Raw genomic sequence first — 21,291 nt, 5'->3', positions numbered from 1 at the left:
TTTTCGTTTAATTCCACCTCAAAAACAGCGAACTGCGTCTGTCGGTTATTCTTATCAGAAGAAGTTATTTAATAATCAACGCTCTTTCATTTCGACTCGTAAAGGAAATTTCAAATGCTACTAATTAGGCAATTGGGAGTATTCTCGCTGTATCAACCGACATTTAATTGTATGCCGCATTTCATGCCGAATAAAAATCTCGAATCAACCCGGATTTGTTTTAATATTTGTGTTGTTTTTTTTTCATATTTCGTAATACATGTACAAGTGACATATTATAACAGACATATGGATAGGTGTATGTTTAAATCTGATTTTCCCCGAGTTTAGACATAAATTCATTCTTTTAATAATGTAACACATTTCATATTTCAATGAGTTATACAACATGTCAACGTATTAATTAATTTACAGTAAAACCACGTTACGTTAAAACCACGTTAGCCGTGTAAATTTAATCAGTTAGCAAACAAATGACGAAGGTGGCACCCTCGTATTACAGCGGAGAACGGACAACGGTTAATATGAAATTGTGGGTAACCAGCACGAAAATATAATGGCATTAATATAAATTGCACGTCATCTAACTCAAGGGAAAACAACTGGCAGGAGAAGCAACAATGAGGCGGATACTAATCATTAGAAGTATCATAAAACACTAATGTTCCAAATGACATTGATAAATAAATATTAAATACGACAATTTCCTTTATGTTCGTTATTCCTTAGAAAAAAAAAACAACCTCAACTTAAATACGCCACTTTTAAAACTTTATCTATATCAATCATTTTAAAATAACGTTCTGAATACATTGTTATAGTCAATACCTATTTCATTTTCGATTAATTTTTTGATTCATATTGTTTTTGGGAAAGTGTAGAAAATTTATAAATTGAAAGTTTTAAATGGCATTATTTATTAACAAAAAAAAATTCAAATGTTTGCTTCTTAAACAATATACCTTTAGATACTCCAAACTTATAACCAAAAACGCAAGTAATCTTGTACTTAACATTTGTAGTTTTCTCCAATAGCAGTGGAATACTTTGGGCGGATAAGCCTGTTTTGAGGCAACGAATATCCCAAGTACTCTCGGCATTGGTTAAGGCGATTTTAGTATAAAGCCCCTACAGAAAATCAATAAGAGATACTTTTTGTATCTCTGATAAATAACATGGAACTCAAGGTACACACTCGTATTTTCTTAGCTTAATAATATTATTTCGAAATATTGTGTTGTGGCTAACAAGCAAGTGGCGACCTTAATTCGCTAACACAGTGAAATAGCCGCTGCCCACAGACATTCGCATTTGCAGATGCGTTGCCTACCTTTAATTAACAGAGAAGGGAACGTACATCTACAAAATAATTCCCCTTCCTATTTATTTATTTATATTGTAAGAAGGCAAACGAACAAGCGGCAATCTGAGTACGTCTAAATAACGAAGCGACCGCTGCCCATAGAAATTCACAGTTGCAAATGTATTGCTTACCTTTAAACGACCGAGGAGAAACGCATTGAAAGATAATATTTCCCCTTCCTATGCGTCCCCTCCTCCATCTAATCCACTTCCCCTTCAAATCCATTCCGTGTAAGAAAGTGTAGGAAGGGAAATAGGACAAAAATTAGGCCTACGGAAAGTACAGTCACCAGACGACACGCGGAATTGCTTCCATTTCACACCTATCATCTGTCTTCGTTACCACTGTTAAATGGTTTAATTAAATTGACATTCATAAAATGATAATTCACAAAAATAAAAGTTGAAATAAACTAAATTGCACACTATATCTCGACAAACACACAATGATGATAGTCTATATCTAATTTACTTGTTTGATATTTTGATAAATACGCTATATTTGAAAGTTATCAAAGTATTATAATTAAAATCATCCCTTTTGTATTTCTTGATAACATCATATTTTGCTTTGGCCATGTTTTTTCAAATCCAATAAGGCAGTACGCGGAGATGAAAGTCAAAACGTCTCAATTCTGTTTGAAGTCGGAACCAAGTGGATTTTGACATGAAACTGTTTGACGTAAGCTTTTTAAAGTGTAATGAATACAGCGCCTTTCTCTAACAAATTTTTGAGATAGGCTTCGTCTTAATTGAAAGATATTTATTCTCTTTTTCATTTATAGATGCTTGCTTGTATATAAATGGGAAATATATATTTTTTAATTTAAAATCATAAGTTGCGAAGCTTTCATCTCAATACGGGTAGAAATAGTACCTATTTATTAATCCTAATCATTTTCAAAGTAATTTATCCATGTAAAAATAAGCCTCAAGCCTCAAATCTAAGTAAGTTAAGGTTGCTCTTAGGTACATTTTTTAACGAATACCACACAGACTTATAAACCGTTAAAAATACATCATAACTAATTATTATAAGAAATGATATAACATAATTATGTTAATTACGGTAATTCCATACGGAGAATTTCAACTAAATAACTATTTCATCACTTACAACTTATATGTTTTATAAATGTATATGTACAAGTGAAGCCACACACGATAGCGCATGTATCATAATCGTATTATAATATATGAAGCTGTAATTCGATTACATACTGTGTTGTTTTCCCCGCGAATGCGACATAGCATCGTATTCCGGCCGATAGTCTGCGGCCGCCACCGCAAACCTCAAACCAACAACATACGCAACACCGATATTATCTCTCGACATACATTCGATGCAGAATTAATTATTGACTTCAGATCTGATTAATCGATTTCCTTTAAATAAGAACAATTCTCAAGTTTAACTATGAACGAGCTACTAAATTATATGCGACTTCTCATATTTTGAATTTGTTTTTTAGAGTGCTTAAAATTAAAAACTTATTTATAAATGCGAAAGACTAAATTAATGGATGGATGGGTGTTTGTTTAAAGGTACCTCCGGAACGGCTCAACAGATCTTTATGAAATTTGACATGGTGGAGAACATAGTTTAGAAGAACATATAGACTAATTTTTTTTTTATTCAGCGCAGAAGGAGTCGCGAGCGATAGTTAAATTAATCATCTTTTCTGTCAGCTAAGAAAAGCGATGCAATGGTGATTGCCAATTTTAATAGAAAAAAAGGAAATTTCTACTACAACAATAATGGATGGTAGTCAAATAGTTTATGAACTTATTAACAAACTATCAAATCGTAGTTTTCTAGTTAAATAAATAAATTTATGTATACGTTACTTTGCTGGTGTATTTCCTGCCTTTTACGAACGTTTGTCATTTTAATATATTAGATTTTATGAATTCTAAATAATCCCAAACTCATCCACATAGACCCTTTCGTCGAAAAAAAATATTGTTGAAAATCTTTTACCCTTACGGTTCTACTTTGAATAAGGCGATAGATGGGATGAACGGTAAATGTGATTATAATTCGTAGCCCGTTTGTTTTGAATATATTAAATATATGAAGTACCTTATTCAAAATTGATTTATCCTTTTTATGTTACTTTATAAGCATTGAAACGTTTTTGTGTCAAGTAAAACTACTTCAAATACATACGAATATAACAATTACTTGCTCTTAAATTAGCTTTTAAACTATTAAACTCTAATTAACAAAAATCAAGAATCACAATGTAAATGTACAGAATCACATGAATTTAGATAACCTTTAACATGATCAACATCTCCCTGGCCTTATCCCACTCACCTGGGGTTGGCTCACAAGGTTTTACACCCCTTAAAGACTTGGCCTCATTTTTTACGGCCGGCCGCCTGCCTGCCACCAACCCTTCTTGGGAATATCTTAAAATTAAATAGAATATAAACAAAATAATTGTAGCTAAATAATGCAAAATAACTTCTAAAAATAAACCAATAATAATATAAGCAAGAAAACTTTATAAATAGAACAAATCTTTAAGCTCTTGTCGCTAGGTAATGATCATCAATAATGTAACAAGATATTTTTAACATAATAAGGTGCATAAAATCTATTTTCAGTTCTGTAAATTCTATAAATACAAATCGACAAATATAAATATTTTTAGTAAACTGTTCATTATCAATTTATCTTTGAAAGGCAAAATAACATCTACAATAATACCCAGAGACCATATTTGCGGAAAACTTTACATTTACTTTGAATAAACGCTCCTATGATTTGTTCACTTTAAAATACAACGTGTAGATATTGTGTGAGAGAGCGTTAAAATGATAAATGGCTTCCAAAAATATACTGCGCCTGCAACAGTTCCTCGGCGAGACAAGATGATCGCGGCTAAATATTACGCGTACAAATATAACGCCCTACAAACTATGCGAATGCTCACTAGTCTATACTTCCGTCAACTGCGCGATACGTAGAACTAGTTTTCAAATGTACTACACAATCGTGTCACAACGCTTTGCTAACGGTTTAAAATAGCACCATAACATTAAAAGTAGATGGTTGGACAGAAAATGTTATTACCCACAACTTCATTTTAAATGTTTCATCAAATCATACTATTATTTCCATTGATGTTAACATTAATAACATAATTAACAAACTTAAACCGTTGAGTTCATATAAATACAAATGTAGCACCTAAAGGTAACGCTGGTATTACTATGAATTCAAATTAGTTACATAAAAGGTAAACTCTATTTACACCGCAACAGAATTATGAAGGTCTTTAAAATTTGAAGCTCTTTCACGGATTACGCAATTACTCTGCCGCTTTGAAATGAAATGGAATTCATAAACACCTGAGAGATTTCCAGACAGCGCGTACACAAAACTCAAACGCAGGCAATCGTTGAAACAATTTTAATTTAGCCGAATATACAATTCGAATGAATGGAACCTTTCGGATTTTGAAGCGGATCTTTTGTGTCTAATTACCGTCGTTCAATATTCGAATCGTTCAAAATGGAAACCAGTAAGAGCGGGATTGGTACAGAAACTAATCAAAAGTTTTGAGGCAAAGAAAACTATATGCAGACAAACCGAAGAAGACATAGTCGTTTTATTGAATAAGTCGGGCTCTAACTTGCAGGATTGGATACCTGGAAACAAAAACTTTGTCCGCAGTTGAGCTGGCTTCGATGTGAAACATACCATACTTGAGCACTACGTCTCATGTATATTTTTCCTTTATAATCTCTATAGCTGTTGCCCTAGACTCCGACCGCGCTCAATTAAAAAAAAAACATAATAAGTAGCTTTCTTTTCTTGTATGTTTTACATTTGTGCCAATTTAAATCAAAATCAATGGGTCTTGATCTTGATCTAGCCGTTCTGCAAATACCTTCAAACAAACGTCCATCCATCCATCCATCTAAATATTCGCATTTATAATATCAGTAAGATTATATTATAAATATCCCCAAAAGTTGTAATAGATAAGGTCAAATCTCCTTCTATTAATTTCTTTTAGTATTAATATTTTGAGTAGCGTCTCATTAAAGTCTTGACAGGCAGAGTAATATTATTCCATCGCTAGTTTACACTTAATACACCAATGGAAAATAAGTGGGAATAGACTTATCTGCAGCCTAAATCAAAATCAAAAAAAAAAAATTGAAATAGACTAAACATTTTTCTAACCAAAGTATATTAAAGTTGATAAACATTCGGTAAATTATACATGAAATACGATTGCTTAATTCAAAACAGAACATTAATCGGTACATTAGACTATAATTATGGGGTCTGAAATGATCTATGGAGCGTTAGTCCATGTCTATTGGGGCGCGAGTGGACGGCAGACGCCTATGAAAACGGATTAGCTGTTAATTGCGGAGGCGGCAGTGTTGGTCAGTTAATTAGTCGCCTTTATGGCTTGTTTGCTGGTCAACACTCGTGTCGCGTCGTTCCTACGCGGACTGCGCACCCCAAATAATAACATTTGCAAAATTAAACAAGCCGTTTCAACGCACGCGCTATTACGGCTTTCGAACCTACGTTTGGCACCTGTCCACTCCATAAAGAATGCAGATGCGTAAAGTAGTATCCGAATGCTTAATTTAAGATGGTTTGTTGAGCTCTATAATGTAAATAAGAAATTTCATCCATAGAAATAAGTTCCTTGTATTTTTAAGAAGTGATAAATTCATAAAGGTGTTACACAATTGGATAATATTTAGGAAGTCACATTAAAAAAAAATTTTTTGATTATATAAAAGGAAGTATGACATACATAGCATTAAAACTTTATTAAAGACAACAAAATGAAAATTATTATAATGGCAACATTCATAGGAACGAGGGACAAGGAAAACATATTCAGAAAGCAGTAACGAAGCTACAGTAGTGCTTTGACTGGGAAGCTTGCGTTTGTAGTGCTGTCTTTGTTTCTACTGGCGCGGACAGTACGGATGGTTCATTCCAATTATGCCCGTGGAGTGTGCACGCTTGTCCTCAGTAGTTTTAACAATAAAGGAAAAAGACATATCTGCTGAGCGACACGGCTATTTGTATGACGGCACAAAAGCGCTATTTCTGGACTATGTCATTTTCCACTGTTAATTATAAAACGGTCCACAATTTACAATTGTACCACGAAAGATAGACATAACAATATGAAATATCTTAACTTTTATATTGTATCGTAACTATTACGTTGTTTCAACCCAGGTACGTTATAATATTGCGACCCAGACATTGGTTTACAACTGTAGCACCGACTGTACGTGAGTGGTAACTACCGGAAAATTTATTGCCACCTTTTAACAGAAAAAATACTATATGTAAACAATACATTTTAATTATTTACTTTCTCTTTGTTTATTCGATCCAGATGTAAATCACCTAAGGTCCGCATACGCGCAAATATACTCTGTTTACACGATACGCTAACGGGAATTGAAAAATAATGCGTGGTTTATTTCACACCGCTCCACTTTGAAATTAGATATACCTTATTACCACTTTATAAATATGATACAAGCCCCTGTGTACATAATACAAAATTTTAAAGGTAAATTTAAAGTTGAGCTTCATTGTAGAGAGCGTATTTCAAATTTCCGAGCGAAAATATTATTTTTAGATGATGTTCGAGTTACCTTTATAATTTATCGATGGATAGAAAATATTACATTGTTGTTAACGTTGCAAAATACAAAATGACTTCGTTACAACGTCACCCTTTTAGTTACAGAGTGCCTTCGCATCGGGAATTTGTTCTATTGTCGTTTGATCCATTCAATATCATACTTTCTTTTCATGAATGAATGTAATTAGCATAAACCAAGTCATATTGAAAGCGAAAAATTGGACGATAGAGTTGTTTCGATTACAGCGATATGGGTAATTATAACAAATATGAATATGAAAATGTACTTATTAGGTTGTGAAAGATTTTATTAACTTTTTATATACATATAAACTATGTATCTGTATTACGAACTAGTTAATTAATTTGAAAGTTTTACTGGTTGAATACAAAAATCTGTAATTATTTATTTTAAGAACATGAAATGAAAAATAACAAAAACTTAGTAAATTTACTCAAGCTCTTGACAACATTTTGACATGATATTTTTAGTATAGAGAAGCATACATATTTGTATAGGTAGATTTATAGGGATTTAAGCCGCCAATCTCCAGTATCGTAACCGCTCGGGGCAACCGACACAACCAAATCTTCGACTGTATAAAGGAAATAATGTGTTCCTTGTTAATGGATTTTCAAAGCAAGGCAACATGTGTGTTGTTCTATTGTGTAATTCTATGAAGAATATAAAGATATATCGATAGAAAATAAAGCTTAATGAGCGATTAAATTTTGTATATTTTGGAAATATCGAGAGCTGTTTTAATTAATTATTTGTGTAACATAGATCTCCGTAAATTATCTAAAGAAATAATCAATCGACGGCGCTTAAATCTTAAGACGAAGGTTAATTTAATCCACTTAACCTTTGCTCTTATCATAATACTTTGATTCGATTCGAGAAGTTTCCTTCATAACTTACGTATCGTAGGAGCAAATCTTTGTATATTAAGTACAAGGATAACAATAAATCATCAACCACAAAGTTTGATGTTGTTATCAATTAGTGGAGATTTATATCGATCGATGAGAACATATGGAAAAGTTTAGTGCAGCTAACTACGTAACGAGCAAGAACGCAGGTGCCATCGGAAAATTATGCTGAGCCATATGGAGGCTAATCCATCAAACGATCGTGCGCCGGCTTTCATTAATCATACTCTATTGATTAACGAGTCCACACACGAAGTAAACACACTATTATGTATTGTTTCAACTCCTAATTTATCACATTCCACACATTATCTGTAACATGTCTGACAAACTGCTAAATACACTTCATTTTACTAACTTTAATTGATGTTTTATGTTAATGATGCTGCTCTCGACTTTGTAAATACCAGCTTAACATTGTAAAATTCATTCGTATTTGTCTATTTTTTTACAGATGACCGGAAAGAAAAAATTAGCAATTTTATAGCATGATAGTATACTTATAAACATTATTAATTGTGAATATTGTCACGAAAAATCTTTTTAAAATGTTAATTTTCAAAATGATAATTGAAAATGTATTATTTTAATTTTTATAGAAGCTTTATTCCGCCGATAACAAAGACAACTTCTAGGTCACATGTAAAACAATAGAACTACGAGTAGTCGCTACATTGTACGTTCTTGTAAATAATCATAAATAACAAAAAAACAAAAAAAAAAACTATTTCAGTTGATCTAAAAACATTGTCGACAATTTTAATTGGAAGAAGCCACTTGAATATTTCGTTCGTTTCTGAGATACACGAAATTAGTTTATTGATGCGTTAAATGGACCACAATAATTCAAATAAATAAAATCCATTTTAATTATCAAACAATTTGGAAAACAAAATGACAAAGTAAAGATTTAACAAAGGAATAAAATCCATACACACATTACATATGTCATGAAATTACAAAAGTACAATAACACTTTTTGATTACTGATTCGGGGCTTCCATTTTCGGATTATGATAATTTTAATGTCGGTAATAAAACAGATATCACGTATGAACACTAAAACCTAATGAAAGAGTCCCCATCATTTTTACTGGTTATTACCGGCCGGCGTACAGGCCTCATTAAATAGTTATGTACGGTTTATTGTTTAATCCGATGTCATGCCGAATTGTGTGTTATTAACCCGGAACATCAAACCGACGGGAGTTCGCATAATTAATATTGCAAATGTTGTTAGCAGATGCCTCGTGTACACCAAAGCTAAAGCGGATTGCTAAATTAAGATAAAGCGATATTTAATTGTACAACTATATAAACTTGTATTTAAATGTTTCCAACAAGTAACCATATTTTTAACTTAGCTGAGATAGTAAATATATTTGGCTAATATAATATATAGCATATAAGCATTTACCGTCAAAATACCCTAAACATAATAGGGATCAAATTTAACGTAGTCCTTTCGTATAATATATTCAATTTGTAATCAGCCAGCAGTCTTATAATAAAAATAAATTTTAATTTATAGGAATTAAAGTACAGATAACTACAAAGTCTACCTTTCACATCTCGCGCGTAATTACAAATCTTATATATATAAAAGAAAGTCGTGTTAGTTACACTATTTATAACTCAAGAACGGCTGAATCGATTGGACTGAAAATTGGTGGGCAGGTAGCTTAGAACCAGGAAAAGGACATAGGATAATTTTTACCCCGTTTTCTATTTTTTATTCCGCGCGGACGGAGTCGTGGGTAAAAGCTAGTTATTTATAAAGATACTCTAAACGTCTCATTACAATAAATACTTGAGGCGCTGCTTTACCTTTATAATTTTTAAATATCAAAGGCCGTGTTACATGAGCTCACAATTTCACTGACTAAGATAGTTGTAGTAAAATTGGACACGAATACGAGATTAAAAAAATAACAGAGCTCAAAGTTTGGTGTTAATAATAAAATAAAAATAAAAAAGACTCGGACGAGTAATTATCTAGAGTGGCGAACTTTCACTCTTTTTATTTTTAACTCTACACTGTATAATTTTAGCTTTGTTTTGAATAAAAGTGACTACACGTTTCGTCTAAAAAAAAACATTTTTTTTTTGTACGTTTGTTTAAGTATTCAAATGACAGCATTTTTGAGTTGGCGATGAATACAGGCTAACCCCGTATTACAATCGATAACCATTGGAGAGAAAGTGAGTAAAAATATTCGATTCAAATCAACAAACTAACCGTAACTCGTAGTATGATATTAAAAATTACTCTATCTTTATATGTTTGTCTTTATTCTTTATCTTTCTGATATTATGAATGTGAATGTTTAGATGGATAGATGGATCAATAGGTGGATGTTTGTTAGAACGTAACTCCAGAACAACTAAACGAATCTCGATGAAATTCTGAATAAATATAGAACATAGTCTGGAAGGACACATAGGCTACTTATCAAGTTATTTTTAAATTCCGCGAGGACAGAGTCGCAGTCGACAACTAGTTATCTTTATTTAATGGGATATCCAAGTTATAAAAATAATTGTCCCAAATACGTGTTATTCCGAGATGATAATTATTTTCCCGAGTAGTCAGCGTGTCTAGGATGAGAATAGCTAGTGGTGGCAGGTTGATGACCTATAAAAAGGCTTCGTGTGTGCGACGCGCTTGTGACGCTAGGCAGGGGAGGCAGACGAGCAGGCGTTACTCAATGCTGTGTAACCTGATAATATCATATTTATTTTATTCTAATCTTCATCAGCTCACATTAAAAGTTATGTTAAATCGATTTTAATACTTACCTATTTACTGCAAGAAGGCGTTAATGGGTCCTGCAACAAAATACACATATATCCTTTAATGTACCATTGTGAAAGTTCCAAAATAATTATCAACTAATTTTCATTAAGTCTGTTTAACTATTTGCTCGCGGGAGCCAAGTGACGGGGTACGCAACTACGTGATAACTTGCTATGTATGGATATAAATGTATAAAAACTTATACTAAAGTAGCGAATTAACATCAAGATGATATCTGCTCGGTTTAATGTGTTTTAATTGAAAAAAAAAATCTTTGATGACGGAGTAATAAAAAAGCCTACTTCTTGTTTTTAAGACCAAAATATTTGTCAATTCTTTTACCAGGAAATGTAGAGGATTCCTTAATCTAATATCACGAATAAGATTTAAAACAGATAAAAAAACACATGTACTTCACATCAGTATTCAAAGAGATTACAATATTTGTATGCTTCTATTTAACTAAACTAATTGCTCATGATTGCATATTTGTTAGTTCAAATAAACAAATATTTATTTCTGATTAATAATTAAAAGAAATAAAAATAAAAGCTTCTAAATAATCAATTCCTTACACTCATGCAACAAAAAACTTTTCCGTAACTAAAACTTGCCACACGACATAAAGGATCACAAACTGGGTTCACACAATCCAATTAATGTCAGAAGAACTTGGTAAATAAGAAGTAAGCTTAGCTTGAACAATGCAATGACTTGTGACATTACATTTAATTTTCAACATGATTAATTTAATTGTTGTTACACTTTGAATATTATCTTTGGTTACTTTTAAAAACTACGCGTCCGTAATTTTTTTTGTGTTTCGAATTACGAGTAGAATCTCACTAGACGTTTACTAGAAAGGTATACTCGTAAAACTACGAATTCATTGCGGGCCTTGTCTGTTTTCTTACAAGCAGTTTGAAGGTAATGCGTACTGCCATTCTGGTAGCTGAGAAATAATAGCTCATCAGCTTTTTTAATACGTTAATGTCTATTTCGACAGTTTCGACTCATTATATCAATATAAATATACAAATACTAGCTTTTGCCCGCGACTACGTCAGCGCAGAATTAAAAAAAAACTTAATAAATAGCCTAAGTTCTACATCTGTGCCAAATGTTATCAAGATCCGTTGAGCCGTTCCGGAGATACTTTCAAACAAATATCCATCCATCCATCTAAACATTCGCATTTATAATATTGGTAAGATTGTGATAAAGTGAAAGTTGAAAACTCAACAAACAGAAATATTTTCATCAGTTCATTTATTTATCCAAAGATATCAATCAGTCTTCACTACATGAGATTATTCAATGCAGAAAAATATTTCAATATTTATACACTTAGGTAAGATTAAAGATCGAAGCTTTAAAATGATAGTCCATTTTAAAAATGTTTAGAGCGGGAACAATGTAAGCTAGATAAAGATGAAAGTTACTCCAACATTTATTTAAGGAAGTAGCGCCATTAGAAAACAATAAAATTCACTTGAAACCGGAGTGGGGTGAGAAGAGGGCGACGCGGGGCGATGTCGTACGACGCGACGGCATCGGGTTCCATAATATTAAGACGTCTTTAAATTCTTGCTGCATCCATCGACGCTTCGTAAACTTGACTGAACTTCGTAAGCTTTACTTACACCTTAGACAGTGTTCTACAAGAATTTACGATTATTAAATAGTTAAGTTTAGTATATTACATACTTTATAATAACATATAAGTACTAAGTAGGTACTTTTATAATGTTTTTTTTTAATAATTCATAGCATAATTATAAATAAAAGAATAAGTATTTCTAGACGTTGCCGAACGTCAGATTTATATTTATGAATATAATAACTTGTAAAAAAAGCCCAAAGTTAAATGTTTATGCTGAAATTTTAGTGTAAACTAATGGTGTTACTTAAAAGTACATCTGTTTCGGGAGCTTTAGCAACATGGATTAAAACGTGCGAACAGCAATAAAACGTCGGAGAAAATAGTTCTAAAAAGCGTTGGAACACTAAGTGCAGTGTTTATAAACAGCCCGCTGACGGTGACGTGCAATGGCGGACTCCGGTCGAGATAATCTAATGGAAACTGGTTGCGAAATACTACAATAATAAGTTCAACTATCAATTTATAGATTGTTTAGCAATAAAGGAGACAAGTTGATAATAATGACTGTTGATGGTTTGAAATAAAAACTTGGTAGGTTGATAAAAAATAATATTTGCAAATAAAAAAGATAAGTTACATGTGAAATGTTTAAACTGTTTAATGCTGATGATTCAACTGCCGAAGTGACCTGCACAACTTAAGTAACAATCTGGCCAATTAAGTCTTTCTGGAGATTCGTTGTTGGGATTATTTCCAGTAATTGACGCTTTTAAACATAAAATAAAACAAAAGAATCGCTTGTAAGTAACACTGTGTAGGTACTGCATTATACTTTATTCTGTAGTTAGCACTGAATCCTAAATTAACAAAATTTATTGGTTAGAACTACAGAAAGCAGCGATCAGTATAGTCTAAAGTACTTACTACGAATAGGCCACAAGTATATTATTTACTACAATAGTGAACAACAAAATAGCATTGTATTTGTGACAGTGTATCCATGACGTGCGCCACTCCAACGCTCGCTTTGAAAGCCTTCTTTTGTGCTGACGCCAAGAATTTAATAATCCGAATAAAACGATTTTTAGCCACAGAATTTTGAGCTTACTACAGCTATTTCCTGTCATGTATCAAGTCGAACAGATTTTGCATTGAAATGATATTCAGTTAGTGGTGGATTTTACAAGAACTTGAAACTAACTTACCGTTTATCAAGTGACTTTTGTAACGAAAGTTTTGACTCTCCTCCCAACGAGTTATGAACCAATAAATGTGACCTATGAAAAATGAAAAAAATCCAAGTAACTCCGTGCTGTAAAAACTATAAAATACTAGCTGTCGCCCGCGACTCCGTCCGCGCGCAGTTAAAAAAAACTAAATGGGGGGGGGGGGGGGGTTATGAAAAATAGATGTTGGCCGATTCTCAGACTTACTGAATATGCTCACAAAATTTCATGAGAATCGGTCAAGCCGTTTCGGAGGAGTTCAAGTTCGAACCCCGTGACACAAGAATTTTATATATTAGATTTTATTTTTTATTTTTCTTTAGTAATTCATACAAGCTTGAATACAGATAGAATTAGTCAAGTCGTCATACTTTTAAAACATAAAATTACACAACAAACAAACGAGATCCTTAAGGGTATGTGTATTCTGAGGCACCTTTGATGTTTTAAAAATCAAATTGAAAAGCTTTGATTCGTAAAAGCGTCGTATTATCTCCGTAGCGTACATTTCAGTCGTGTTAAAGGAGGGGTCCTATTACTTCGTAAACATCCTCTTGAGGATTCCTCGAATTGAAAATTTTGAAAAAGGAGCTTTGTTTGAATCTCAAAGACAAGAAGGCGATCTTTACACTTTATGCAATACTTCAACGGTAAGAATTTCGCATTGGTTTGATACTGAAAACTTCGAGTGAAACAAGATCATACTTAAAAACTTAGTCCACCTTACAGGATTTAGGATTTGATAGAAAAATTAGAAAGATATAATAAAGAAAAAGTTAACAAACAAAATTCTTCTTTAATACAATGACGTTATCAACAAAATTCGTATTCTAAGAGTAATGTCGAATCAGTTTTGGAGAAAATTCGATCACGCCTTAGCAGTGATGCACGAAGTTAGGGCTGGTTCGGGGAGGTCTGCTCAGTCACGCGAGCCAGATTGACTGCCGACTGTACCGAGCGACGTATAGACCTTCCAATCCACGCAGAATTATATCGAAAAAATATAAACTTCGCTAACTTACATTTTTACACGTCGCAATTCAAACGCTACAAGAATTCTATCTTTCAAAAGTGTTTATTGCGCGAAGAGAACTTTTAAAGACTTGTTACGTTTTACAAATTTTTATTTGGTACTTTAACGCTTTAAAGGAAATACTGTTCAACTTTGCCAAGATAAGAAGGCAATCGAATAAGATTTCCAACAGCTTAAAGCTCACAACCGGTCAAACTTTTAAGTTACTTAAGTCTTAGAAACTCATTTACTTTACAATGGTGAATATGAGTTGACTTACATTCAAGTCGCTTAATAAACCATAAACTAAATATAAAAACCAAAAACAAATATTCCAAGAAAGGAAAACACAAACTAAAATGCGACGGTTAAAGGGTTAACGAGTCAAAGAAACGTTAAATCTATATAAAATGAAACTGTTTATATTGTTTGCAGAAGTGTAGTGATGCGAATGCCATCTGCCAGCTGAGTGAATTCTATTTAATGTTTGTTCACGCTCACCCTCGGGACCAGTTGTAATGGAGCACAGCCTAAGGGCCGACTCTAATGTGTATTTTGTTAATAAATGCAACATTTAAATTTATAATCTCATCATCAAAACTATCGTGAAAAGATAGATTAATTTTCACTTAGACACATGTTTATGCGAAATTTCAAAATTGATTTATGTTTAATATTTTATAGCAATATAATATATTGCCATTTGAAATGTTTAATTTATCAAACAACTTCTTTTAGTTCTCACTTAATAAAGCGGTACAATGATAGAATTAAAAAATAATTCCTTTACAATATTATTTATATTTTTCGCCCGAGACTCCGCGCGGAATTAAAAAAATCTTAAAAGTAGCCTATGTGTTCTCTTCTAGATTCCAGACCATGTTCTACATCTATACCATTTAAGCCGTTCCATGTAGCCGTTCTGGAGATACTTTTTAACATCCATCCATCCATCCATCCATCCATTCAAACATTCGCATTTATAATATTTGTAAAATGTAAATGCCAAAGTTTACAGAGGGATCAATTATTGTTTACTACTGTTTCACGCAATCTTACTAATATCATAAATGAGAATATTTGGATGTATGTATGGATGGATGGATGTTCGTTAGAAGATATCTGCAGAACGGATCAATGGATCCCGATGAAATTTGACACAAATGTAGAACATATGTAGTCTGGAAGAACACGGAGGCAACTAATTAGGTTGTTTTTTTTTTGTTAATTCCGCGCGGACGAAGTCGCGGTCGACAACTAGGAACATATAAAAATATCGCAATAGAACTAAACATGAATATAACTTCAACATAACAAAACCAAAGGTAATATTGCTATTTTAAATAAATATAAACAACAAGGTACAGCTACAAAGGTATAAATTAGTTGCACATGACTTCGCATACCTTGCGGCAAATATCAAGCCGGATTATGGTAACTGCCGCGTATCGATAGAACCAGTCCAGAAAGAATCCACTAGGATATGCTAGGTTATTGACACTATCGCGCACCTTATCTGAGCTCTTCTACCGTTACTTGCGGCCAACGAGGGAAAAACATATGACATTACGTAAGCAATATAGCAACTAATTCACATGTAATAGTGCCTTTATAATATGAACAGCATATTTATTCATTTAATACTGGTGTAAAGTCTATTTGGTTTTTACAAAAACACTCTAAAGAATCACATGCACAAACTTTTTAGAGAAGAAGAGAATGAAATTCCTTGATGTTGTTAAATGTTTTTGAAATTGGAGCCAAAGTAGAGATAAGACAATATAGGAATGGCATAGGAGGTCCTGCTGTAATCTTGGCTTATTTTTAGATGTGTTAAACGTAGACGCGAATCAATTTTGCATGAAAAGATCGACTTAAGTCAGTAGAGAAGAATGTCCTTGTAAATATAATCCTCTGACAATTTTTATAAACATTAATGCTGTAGAGAATTTTAACAAATAATTTCAATTTACATTTATTTGAAAGTAGAAGGAATAAACTTTGGAACTATCTGTTTATAGAACACTTCGTTAATATTCTACGATCGAGAAATAAACTCAGCCATTCGTATAAGATCCATCGTATTTGAAGCTTTATGATGTGAAAGTAATAAAAATAGCTTTTAAACTTGATTTCTACTCGAACTGGAGTTGACCCTGTAGCGTAGTGCTATAGTACCTTTAATTTTGAACGTTTTAAGTTCGGTTCCCAATTGGTGTTGTACCTGTGGACGTAGCATAAATATTTGTAACATCGCTATCCTATCAACTTTGTATTGAAATTTATGCGGCGTCCCTATTAGACGTAAATAAAAAAAAACATACTAGTTTTGACATAATTGACGATGTCGATACGAAGGCGATTGTCACAAGTATTCGTGCTAGGCCCACTCTTGCGATAAGAAACCAATCACAAATAGCCGGCTATTTATATAGTTTCTTTGTATTTGAAACTGGTGTTTTACTGGCGAATAATACTCTAAACAAAATTTCTCTTAATAGATCTTGTTTAATGTGGGAAATTGATTCTGCCTTTCCTTTATATCCACAAATACGGACATAAATTTTGTATTTTAAATCTTAGAAATTGATATTTAAAATATATATTGCTTCTGTTTTTTCTGGTAACTGTACTTGAAGTGGGTGTCTTACGAGGTAAAGTAATGTTATCATATAGCGGCTTTCGATTCACAGCACCTACCGCGTTTCTCTATAACTGACCGCACCAGTTATCTCATTCTCGCTATCTCATTTGTAGACATGTGGCTTTGGGGATACAGTTAATATTGTAAATCTAAAAGAATAAACTTTGCACAAATGTAAGCAAAAACAAGATTAGGTGCAGAACAGGTCCAAGTCTAAGTACAGCTATATAACTGTTTGACCAAACTGTCGGCGTACGGTCTGCATGTTTTTGTACATTTTTTTAGTGAAGTCTAATAACTGCGATCGTGTTTAGCAGAACTCAACTGAATAAATAAAACATTATGATAGTTTCATAATAGTTGATAATTGCAGAAGGTCGGGCTTTAAATAGATTCCTTTTTTTCTAACACGCTTTCTTACCTAAATTGGCACAAAGCTGCAAATCTTTAAAAAAATTGAATAATATTGTAAAGTAGATTGTAATAATTCATCTTTATTATGGCGAAAGAATTAGTAGCTTAACTTTTAACAGTTAGATGGACACAGATCAATTCGTTTTATAAGTATGTTCTACCTTAGATCTTTAATTTACCCTGATTATTATAAATTATTTCAAATAAAGTATGTCCACGAAATAAAAAAATCTATTTCGTAATGGTGCATGAAATATGAATGAAAACGCGGATATTTGTTATGACTAGCATCTAGGTCGGCGACGATAACTCGCCTGGTCCCCGCAGTGTTATATGTATCCATTTTTGTGTCCCCAAGCGAATATAATTTAACCCATGAAGACCCTAAAAGGAGAAACTTTGTGACATATTTTTTCTATTTGCTGAAACAAGTACATAACTTCAGTAAGTACTGAAATGTTTATACACCAAGAGGCAGCGGGAAAGCGTTAATTTTGAATGGCGTTTGTGAAATACATCGAAGCATAAGCTCCGCACAATGTTGATTTAGGAAGAACGATTTGCGTATTTTGCGATTAAGTTTATGAAATTGCAATTTTATTATTAACAACTAGTGATCCATCCCGGCTTTACATGAGTGGAAATTTATTTCAAAATCCTTACTAATATTATAAATGCGAAAGTAACTCTGTCTGTCTGTCTCGCTTTCACGCAAAAACTACTGAAGCGATTTAAATGAAATTTTGTACACAGATAGTCTAGAGCCTGAGGATGGACATAGGCTACATTTTAACGCGAAAAAGGGGTTTGAAGGGGTTGAAAGTGGGGGTGAAAGTTTGTATGGAATTATCGTCATTTTTACAGGTAGAAGGTTGAAACTTATTTTCAAGGCTGCTAATTTGATATAAATAAATTGACATTTGAAGTTTGTAAAAGTTTTACCCTCAAGGATGCAATATTACAAAAGGAAATAGGGGATGAAAGTTTGTATGGGAATATACGATTTTATGTGAATATTTTGTAAGTTGAATATGTTTTGTTGTAATTTTTTATAAGTTTAAGTAAAATACCACAACAACAACAAAATTCATGCCAGTAACCCAGAAGGGTAGGCAGAGACCCCGGACCAGACATTTGGCGCGGTTCTGGCACACCTTTCTCTATGTTCTTCTACATCCATACATCAAATCATAGCACGTCGGTTAAGTAAAATAATTAGCCTAAAAAAAAATCTATCCGAAGACAGAATTTCACGCGGACGAAGTCGCGGGCACAGCTAGTATTTTATAAAAATGTTAAATATAGCCTATGTTCCTTAGGGTCAATGTAGAATTCTAATGGTGGAAGAATTGTTTCAATTGTTTCAGTAGGTTTTGACTTTAATAATTTTAAACATATAAATATTTTCGCTTTATAAAATTAGTATAGATGTTTTGTCTTTTATATCAAACAGCTGCGATTTTTTTCTTGTATTTAGTTACATTTCAATCAATAGAGTTCTATTTTTATTCAATTCAAAGATAAACCGTTGCAAGTAAAAGAAAGCTAGTATGTTATTCCGGTGACCCAATTTGGCCTTCAGTTGTATGTACGCTATTTGGGGTCGTAATTTGTTGTCAACTGAAGGGTTTTTATGTCAACTTTAGACGTGACATGCTCTCTGTGTTGTGCGGTTTTGATGATACGGTCCAACGTCATGTCCCGAGTAAATCTGCGTAAAGTATGAACATCTTCTTAGTTTCGTGGCAATAAGTTGTCGCAAAATATAAATAATCATAAGAAAAAATATCGCTAGACGCGTATCCGTAGAATATGTGAATAAAAGCATAACAACATAGAAAACAATAAAAAAACATTGTATTAAACGTCTTAACGGAATCGTCTAAAAAAAAAAAAGCAAAAAGTAAAAATTAATTGCGGCAAAAGGTAAATGAAACCACAATTTACTTTTTAACTTCTCTTTTACAATTAAATCCAATATTGAAAAATTAAACAATTTTAATAAATACTCAGATATTCACTTATGTTTGCTTTTTCATTTATAATATTAAAATCAAACATAAATTTACAGTACGAGCAATGCAATATAAAACTACGCTAACTGAATACGTTGCGGTCGTAGAAAAGTTGCAGCATTTAATTTAACGCCGGCTTTCATCGTCGTTTTCAATGAAACATCCAAGTGATGCATAATTAACGGATATTGAAGAGCAGCCGCGTCGAGTACTCACCTCCTTGACAGATCTAAATGAGATCAGAACGTCCAACGGCCCGCAGCCGACCGCTTTCCTTTTTCACTGTTTTCACTTCGCCAACAATCCAATAAGTTTTTTCACCAAAGTTTATGTTAGTTAACAACACTTCAAGTCTCGATAGTAATTTAAATCAAAAGTACAATAAAAATTCAATTATTATCAATGAAACTGAATCTTTTTTTTAAATAATAATTGGGTACAGGAATTGGGAATTTATTAAAAACAAAAGATGTAATTTGAGAGTATTGCGGCGTCGTCGGATGCGACGCGCGCTCAAGTTAGTACCGCTGAGGTTCGGAGTGATCGTAGTTCGCGGAGAGGAGAGGTCCAGACGCACGATCGAGGAGAGCTAGTCGACGTGAGTGACGCCGGTTCGGTGCCTCCCGCCCGCCTAGCGCCGCGCTGCCGCCGCACCACCGCTCCGCCGCACCGCACCCGAGAGCAACAAGGATGCAGCAAGCGACCCTCGGCCTCGCGAATATCGCCGCTCTGATCATCTCACCAGAGTTTCAAGTATCCTCCACTGTGCCGGCACTCGCTCAGAGAGGGAGGGATCACCTGAGCTCGTTTCTAAAACGACTTAAATCATCCCGTCGCAGTTGTTCGCATTTGAAGCTTAAACAAATCGTTTTAAAATAGATTTTGATATGTGGGTCACGGGATGAACACCTGACGTTCGGCGTCATATCTAAGAACATATGCCCCGCTTGGCTAGGTGTAGCAAATGCCATAACGAATACTTTGGCTGAACACGCGCCATATTATGCAACGTTACGGGGTTCTATTGTGCAGTTTGAAATTTTCTCCTCCTTCGAACGAGCTTTAATGGAATGCAACATTGTTATCGGAAAATATGCCAGCTTCGTTTGCTTTTTTTAAAATTCGTAACGTTTTGTTCATGACCTAAAAGTATTTTCATTAATCTTGCTGGAAAAATGTACAGGTACTTCCTAGGGACCAATATATACATTCATAGAATATATACATTCTGATAATGATAACCTGAATACAATGACAATTAACAGAATTAATTATTTAATCATGAAATAATTTCTAGATTTATCTAAAATTTATCTCAGCAACAAAATAATTCGATATTCGAAATACATCAGCACTTGTGATGTCAGTTGAGTGCTTTTATTATAATCTGAGACCTCATTCATCAAGACTTTAGCAGCGTCATGTAAAGGTCTTTGAACACTAAACAATTTGTCATGCATTTGCCAAGTATTCAGTTCTCTAGAATTACAAATCATCTCGCCCATTGCCAAATTATATATGAAACATCTTTTGGTGTCAAAATTACAATGATATTTAATTGAATAAAATTCACATAGTCATCGTGGTTTCAAACTAAACTTATTATGCGTTTTGTTTGAGTTAAACCAATGTTTTTC

General features: G+C 33.2%; 1 long non-coding RNA gene across 1 annotated transcript in view; it reads right to left on the bottom strand.

Moving 5' to 3' along the window:
• LOC123721186 overlaps positions 1-20,371 on the bottom strand; it is a 28,385-nt gene extending 8,014 nt beyond the window's left edge. The window contains exons 1-2 of the long non-coding RNA XR_006756172.1: positions 19,871-20,371; positions 10,743-10,772 (exon numbers count right to left, since the gene is read on the bottom strand). This is a non-coding gene — a long non-coding RNA (uncharacterized LOC123721186). The remainder of the gene's footprint in view (positions 1-10,742; positions 10,773-19,870) is intronic.
• Positions 20,372-21,291: the final 920 nt, after the last annotated feature.

This window comes from Papilio machaon, chromosome 8 (assembly GCF_912999745.1).
Source record: "Papilio machaon chromosome 8, ilPapMach1.1, whole genome shotgun sequence".
NCBI classification, from domain to species: Eukaryota; Metazoa; Arthropoda; class Insecta; order Lepidoptera; family Papilionidae; genus Papilio; species Papilio machaon.
This window is presented reverse-complemented; position numbering and strand designations above follow the sequence as displayed.